Source organism: Saccoglossus kowalevskii, unplaced genomic scaffold (assembly GCF_978046115.1).
Source record: "Saccoglossus kowalevskii unplaced genomic scaffold, keSacKowa6.1 SCAFFOLD_138, whole genome shotgun sequence".
In the NCBI taxonomy this organism is placed as follows: Eukaryota; Metazoa; Hemichordata; class Enteropneusta; family Harrimaniidae; genus Saccoglossus; species Saccoglossus kowalevskii.
The window spans coordinates 136,148-143,525 of NW_028188651.1; the positions used below are offsets into that span (position 1 = coordinate 136,148).

The following is a 7,378-nucleotide window of genomic DNA, read 5'->3' on the forward strand; positions in this document are numbered from 1 at the left end:
CAGTTTTATTTATATATTGTGAAAAATCTAAAAATAATCTTGTAACTTGCCAAAGAGTGTTACAAGTGACAGGAGCAGACAGCAGACAGCATGGAATTCACAAAGGACAAAATTGTTGAGTCTTTTGACCAGAATCTGAAAGATATTTTTAAATTTGACCTAAAAGCTCAACAAGTAGAAGGTACTATTTGTATTTTAAATAATATACACACATTGACCATATTACCAACAGGGTATGGCAAAAGTATGATGTATATTTTACCACCAATGCTCCTCAATATTATGCGGAAAGAGACAACAAGCCAACGGGGTAATGGGTTTCAGCTTTAGAACATTCACTAATGCATTGTCAACAGTTTCCGAGGTTTTAAGTCTAGATGCAATGGATTGCCTGCGATACCCTTTAACTTTCTTCTGGAACTCATCTCCACATTGAATGCAAGAACCTGCCATTCTCAATTTTCAGTTAAAATGTCAACTGCGCATGTTTCGTCATTGTCATGTGACCAGGTCACATGACAGAGGTCATCTTGAAATCCGTCGTTCAATCGATTAAATTACGTTCGGTCTAATTATACACAGAAATATATACTTTTCAAGAAGAAATAGTCCTTCATTTTCGGTCAGTAGATACCTAAGATGTTTGTGTTTGCAAGGATAACTTTTATTCGTTTTAAATTTCATTGAAATCGTTCGATAACATCAAAAATAGCGTGCGCCCCGGGATCCCGGGGCGGCGAACTGTGCGGTTCTCAATGGACGCGATCTGCAGCTCTATGGCCGCAACGTAATATCAAAATAGCTTAAGCGGCCAATAAGAGCTGCTAAACTGCAGCAAGTCATCTTCCGTGCCATCGAGATTGTTTGATATCCCAGGCTTCAGAAATGATCGCTGAATAGTGGTTTCAGATAATTTTTCCCAAGCCTTGGACACCCACTGAACCACCATTTCTCTCGATGGACACTTTCTTTTGCCAGCTGGGGTAAATTCAGCTTCCCCTTCTTTCATCCATAGGTCCCATAGATCATGCATGGTTTCTTTTATTGGCTTATTTCAGTTAGCCAGCCATAGCCTCATTCCCATATCTTTAATCAACATTGACGCTACCGTTGACATTTGAATGGGCGATATTACTTCCACGGGGACATGTATTTTCAGCGTTAAAATTCAGGTTTAAAATACTGTGATCTCAAATAAAAAACATTCACACACAAGGAGTATGTTTAGAAATGTACCAAATTCTAATTTTATTGCCAATCTGATGTTTATTTTCTGAAATAAGAGACGTCAAAACGAACAATCGTCAGTAATATTATTTCACGGCAGACTTCTGGCTGATTTACTCAAAAAATAATCAACATGAGAAAAAGACACTTTGCAGGAAGGTAACATACTATGTAATGCACCGAAATAAGTACTTACTATATTTTTAAATCCTTGCGTTATGCAACGTGTCAAAATTAACCGTCACGAAGTCATTGTCGATGAACGCAAGGGCCACTACTTCACGGAATTAGGTCATGACCTCACATAGAACGGCTATTGAAAATGCTGGAAGGTGTACTAGCATTATTTCTAAGACAAACACATTATTACATGGATTATTTTATGGATCTTAAACGAAATAATTTTGTTTACACTAATTTATTAGTGTTATGGTAATTTTATATTTAAATACTGTTCATCGGGTAATAAATATAAAGAAAAATGCAGGAATAACAAAGAAGTAAACACCCCCCCCCCCCCCCCCCGCACAGCAGATACCTACTGTGCGTGTGTGTGTGGATGCCATAAAACAGAACTTTCCATCATACATTCTGCAAAAACAATATAGAAAAATACAGCCAAAAAGTTCAACGTTTCTCAGCTTGAAATATAAAAAAACATGTATACTTTCAATAGCAAGGCTAGTTTAAAATAAAATCAAATATCTGAAATTCATTTTTATGATATGAAATAAGCCGGCATACAATAACACATTCGCGCATAAATGTGATCACGTGATCCGTAATATAACAGGCGTGCTTGATTGATGTTTTATTGCATGTTGGACATTATGAAATTGAATAAATTATAAAAAAGAATTTCATCTTCTTGCATGCCTAAGCATATGTTTGTTACAAACGAATTAATGATTTCACTAAATTACCGAATTAAGTATTCAAACATAACTTAGCAACGTGTACCATTAAATATACACGTATAAGCAATGGTATACTAAAATGGCAAGCAATTTAAACACAAATTGAGAGCGAGTAGAGAATGGTTAAACTGGTCCAAAAAGATCAAAGTTGCAGCGCTTTGACTTAAAATTGTGTTTTGCATAAAAAATGCTAATGTTAAAATGGTCAAAATCTCAAAGCAAAGCAAAAGTTAATGAGCATGAACCATTCTCATTAGTTTTGCTATGTCACCATCATCATCATCATCATCAGGGTCGATATCTTGATCATCCTGTTCTTCAATCCATACGTGTTGCTCTACTAATTCTGTCAAATCGGGGTCATCTTCTAAGGTATCAATTTCTTCAATTCTGTTTTTTCCATTTCCAATAATTCCTCCATTAAAAGTGTTTCCGCAAGTTCTTGGTCTGAATTTCGCATATTAGCCGTGATCACTGGTGGAGAATCAGTTTCCATTGCTTTTGGACAAATTCCATGTTTCTTGGAACCATTACAAGCTCCTGTATTATGTGGATTGTTACACCCAAGACACAAACAAGCTGGTCCACAAAATCCATGGATTTTGTAGCACTTACAACATCGATTGGTACAGGTTGGTGCTTTCTTACACCGGCACCCCTTTGTAAGTAGAGCAACAGTATTGAAAATTTTTTTAATGTTTTCATCACTGTCCCACACAATACAAAGATTACCATCAGTGCCAACCTTGTATCCATGCAAGTGCAAATCTGGAAAACAACAGTTTGGTCAGCTTGTGCCCATAGCTGAGAAACCCAGCAAGATCTTTTCCAGTGTAGCTCAAGCGCATCAAACGATGGACTGAGCTCATCTTCGTACTGGATTCGCAGCCACATACGTTCCCTTATTTCGTTAAGCCATTTCTGATGATTTGCAAGTGCATTACAGCTGCTATCCTCTAATTTCCGATACAGTTGTGCTGGTGTGTTTTCCTCAAAAGCTGTTAAATGCTTCTTAAAATAAACACTACCAACAAGTCTAACAAATGCAAGTAGGCCATCTTTTAATTTATCCTGGCACGTATCAGACAATGTACCTGGATGTGTGGACACACCTGTAATGAATTCACAATACTGGTAAAATGTATTGTAAAATGATCCTTTCCCTAACCCAGCAAAGAATGATACAAAATCACATCCTGTGCATATGAATAATGTTTGCATGATTTTACCAATCATGTCAAGTCGTGTGTGCTGCAAGTCAGGATCAAGATTTAGGGCTTGAACATATATCTCTTTTTGTGAGTGTTTATACAATAAGGGCAGTAACACGTGATACGTGTCTGTATCAGGTGAAAATATCACTCCTTGATTATACTGTGAACTCAATGCATGTAAAATACACAGACTACCTGCTTCCTCGTGATTATTTGAGCAATCCATTCATTTGTAATACCTGTAGCATCAACACACATAGAACTGTCCCTTTTATTTCCATCAAACCCACCAGCTGTTATAAAACGTTGGTCGCCTTGTAATAATGGGGCCACCAATTTCAGACACTCCTCAGATAGGAAATTCACTAATTTTCGTTTATTGGGACGGCAACCAATAAACTTTCTCCAATTAGTGGGCACTGGGGTTTCTCTCTGAATTAAATCAATTTCCACGTCTGTATTAACATTTTTGTCCCGTCTTTGTCTTTCAATGTCCTTAGGACTGACACCCAAACGCTGAGGATCGTCAAATATTAAATGGACTTCAAAACAAAACCTATTGTAATGGGGAACAATCCATCTCCGAACAAAAAATAATGGGCAAAGGTTCGATGTGAAGCAAGAGGGGCCTTATTGATTAGAAACATTCCATCATATATCATAAACTTTGCTCTCCATTCAGGGGGTAAACTCTCTTTCATAATATCACTGTATCTGGTCTTAAGAATTTTTGTTGTATTGCTCTTTTGACTTTTATATGGCAACCCATCAGATAATGAAATTGCCCTGGGAAAAGTAACAAACTGTTCAAGTGTCTTTACTGGTTCGCCTGTTTTTTTTGAATGTGCTATCTGTTTTTTTAAGCAGGCAGTGACCATTCTATGGTCATTATCTCCTTTTTTTGACTTGACTATTTGTTTTACTTTACCGGAAAAGGTTTTCAAATGGCGTTTACGAACTGGAGCTCCAGTACTTGGCTGAAACATGATACGAACTCTGACATGTGCAAGAAAATCCTGTTTGCCTATTTCCCGACAAGACAATAAATCTTGCTGGACTAATTTCTCTGCAACTTCTCCAGTGAATACATTGAGTACACCCCTATATAAAAATAAACTCCAGACAAAAAAGATGAGTGTAATATAAACTTCTGTAATCCTCAATAATTTATAATATAACAAAACAACATCAGTAGTGGCACACTTGGTATTCTGCAAGATAAAATAAAAAAAAATATGAATAAATAATTTGTTCACACATTCCACAATTTGAAACGAAAAAAACAGAAATTGGGAAGGATCATTGTAGCCCATAGCAACCAGTTTACGGTATTTATCAATAATCTCCTTCAAATCCAATACTGTAGAATTTGTGTGGTAATTACCACCCTTTTAACTATTCTATGTAATGTGTATGTACATTTTAATATAATATTGGGAGTATAACAATTTTATGTGAGGTGATGAGATGTTAAATAACAAACTTTGTATTTTTTATCAACTGGAATTTTAATATTTGTACTTATTTGTAAAAATATGGAAATTCATTTTGTAGTTACTAAGGTATAAATATTGAAGCCCCTCCCCATATATGTATACCTGAACTAGAACGGCTTGCTACTTTGGGGCATGTCAATTTTTATTACATAAAATCACTAGTTGCTATAGAAAGTGTACTTATGAATATATACAACACCTAAAAAACAAACTTAACACGTAAGTTAACCGCACCGTCCCAGGCCCCACATTGACCTGACTAAAGTTGACCTCAATTGACCTAATTTATATAATGGCGCCAACGCGGTATAGTGGGAGAAATTGCTCGTTTTCAGAAAATCGCCAAATATTCTACAGAAATTTTGAAAACTTGAAACTTCAGGGAATAATTGCCTATACCCTTTGCTTAGTCCCCATATATTTGTTATAAATCAAAATTCTTGCGTTATGGTAGGTGTCACTTTTAAAGTTGGGGCGAAATCGTGAGCGTATTTCACCACAGCGGTTTCTATTTTCTAATTTACGAAAATATTTCATTGAAACCACTCTAAAAAATTACATATTCGGCAAGGATGAGATACTAACCTGTCGTGTAGCAAAATCAGGAAGCTGCGTTGGCCGGTTTTGCTTAAATCGCGGTTTCAATATGACCACAAGTCACAGCGGAAATTTGCCGGGAACAGAGTGATACAAATGTACTGGTCTGGAATTTCGAATTAGAATACTGTATAAATTATGTTAATGAGGCTTTGGCTGACTAACTGATTTATGCCGATATCGAGAGGCTGTAGAATGGACGTAAGACCTCCGGGAATTACAGCCACATCGATATTCCGCTCCCGGAGTGCAGCCTTCACATTGTCCGTGAGGTGAACTGTGCAGGAATCCCAAACCAATAACCTTCTGCTGTCGTCTTCCCGGTGAGGAAACGTTCGCCTGATATAATCTAAACATCCTACATGTAAACAAAATAAAAATAACGAAACTATCAAAAGAAAGCAAACATGTGATCGTGAAAAGCATTACACACATGCGCGTTGAACCTTTATGTATGACGTTGCAAAATTGTTAACAATAATGAATATTCATGTACTGGTTTCATGGCACCCCTTTTATATATTTCGTGCGTTTATAGAAATGTGAACATTGAAACCGTCTTGATTAAAATATTTCCCTGACTGGCCCAAAGGCAGACGACACCATAAATCAAATCATGGAGGTAAAAACGATAAAATAGTATTTACCTGGTTCGTCGATATAGCCTTTCTGGTGTACCCTGACTTGAACTGCATTTGTTGATAAATGGCTCTGGTCACGTTTTCCCTTAAAAATGATAACTGGCTTCAACTTTGTCCCATCGGCAGCAGCTGTGAGCACCACAGTGAAACCTTTTTTTTCATTTCCAGTTGTTTTGATGTGCACGGTCTTTACGCCTGTGTGTTCAAGAGTTTTGTTTCCCGGCATATCAAAACGGAGCGGGGTCTCATCCATGTTGTAAATATCAGACAAAGGATATTGGTGTTGTTCTCTGAGTCTGATAACGAATCGGTGAAATAAAATAACCTTCTCTTCGAAATCTGGGGGTAGTTTCTGGCCAATCGATGTTCTCTGGCGAGTGGACAAAGAATGACGATGTTTGAAACTACGCCACTACTTTGCAACAACTTTTCAGTACTTTGCCACACTTTTCAGCACTTTGCCACAACTTTTTAGTACTTTGCCACACTTTTCATTACTTTGCCACGACTTTGCCACAACTTTTCAGTACTTTGCCACACATTCCAGTGCTTTGCCACTACTTTGCAACAATTTTTCAGTACTTTGCCACACTTTTCAGCACTTTGCCACAACTTTTCAGTACTTTGCCACATTTTTCAGTACTTTGCCACTACTTTTCAGCACTTTGCCACAACTTTTCAGTACTTTGCCATACTTTTCAGTACTTTGCCACGACTTTGCTACAACTTGTCAGTACTATGCCACACTTTTCAGCACTTTGCCACTACTTTTCAGTACTTTGCCACTACTTTTCAGCACTTTGCCACACTTTTCAGTGCTTTGCAACTACTTTGCCACAACTTTTCATTACTTTGCCACACTTTTCAGCACTTTACCACTGCTTTTCAGTAGTTTGCCACTACTTTTCAGCACTTTACCACAACTTTTCAGTACTTTGCCACACTTTTCTTCACTTTGCCACTACTTTTCAGCACTTTGCCACAACTTTTCAGTACTTTGCCACGACTTTGCTACAACTTGTCAGTACTATGCCACACTTTTCAGCACTTTGCCACTACTTTTCAGTACTTTGCCACTACTTTTCAGCACTTTGCCACAACTTTTCTGTACTTTGCCACTACTTTTCAGCACTTTGCCACTACTTTTCAGTACATTGCCACTACTTTTCAGTACTTTGCCACACTTTTCAGTGCTTTGCCACCACTTTGCCACAACTTTTCAGTACTTTGCCACACTTTTGAGCACTTTGCCACTGCTTTTCAGTAGCTTGCCACTACTTTTCAGC

The 7,378-nt window shown here is 37.4% G+C and overlaps 1 long non-coding RNA gene across 1 annotated transcript; it reads right to left on the reverse strand.

Moving 5' to 3' along the window:
* Positions 1–4,490: 4,490 nt before the first annotated feature.
* Positions 4,491–5,908, reverse strand: LOC146725541 (uncharacterized). Its single transcript, XR_014928680.1, has 2 exons — positions 5,440–5,908; positions 4,491–4,569 (listed from the first exon to the last, which is right to left on the reverse strand). It is a non-coding gene; the product is annotated as an uncharacterized LOC146725541 (long non-coding RNA).
* Positions 5,909–7,378: the final 1,470 nt, after the last annotated feature.